Raw genomic sequence first — 237 nt, forward strand, 5'->3', positions numbered from 1 at the left:
GGCAATCCATCTACGTCCTGAGGACCTCGCTGCCACCGTCCAAGCGTGCTTGGCCCCGGCAGATGAACCTCAGGATTAAAGGGTGGGCTCAGTTCCGCGCACACTGTGTCTCACCTAAAAAATCCAATGTGCAGGCTGGAAGGTGGAAAGACCTTCCCCGGTTCTTCGTTCGCGAAGAGACTGGCCATTCATTCATTCATTATAAATAGAATTTTTAATTGTGATCATAGCCAAATG

The sequence above is a fragment of the Empidonax traillii genome, unplaced genomic scaffold (genome assembly GCF_003031625.1).
Source record: "Empidonax traillii isolate 1590-97213 ecotype Southwest subspecies unplaced genomic scaffold, ASM303162v1 scaffold388:size1278207, whole genome shotgun sequence".
NCBI lineage: Eukaryota > Metazoa > Chordata > Aves > Passeriformes > Tyrannidae > Empidonax > Empidonax traillii.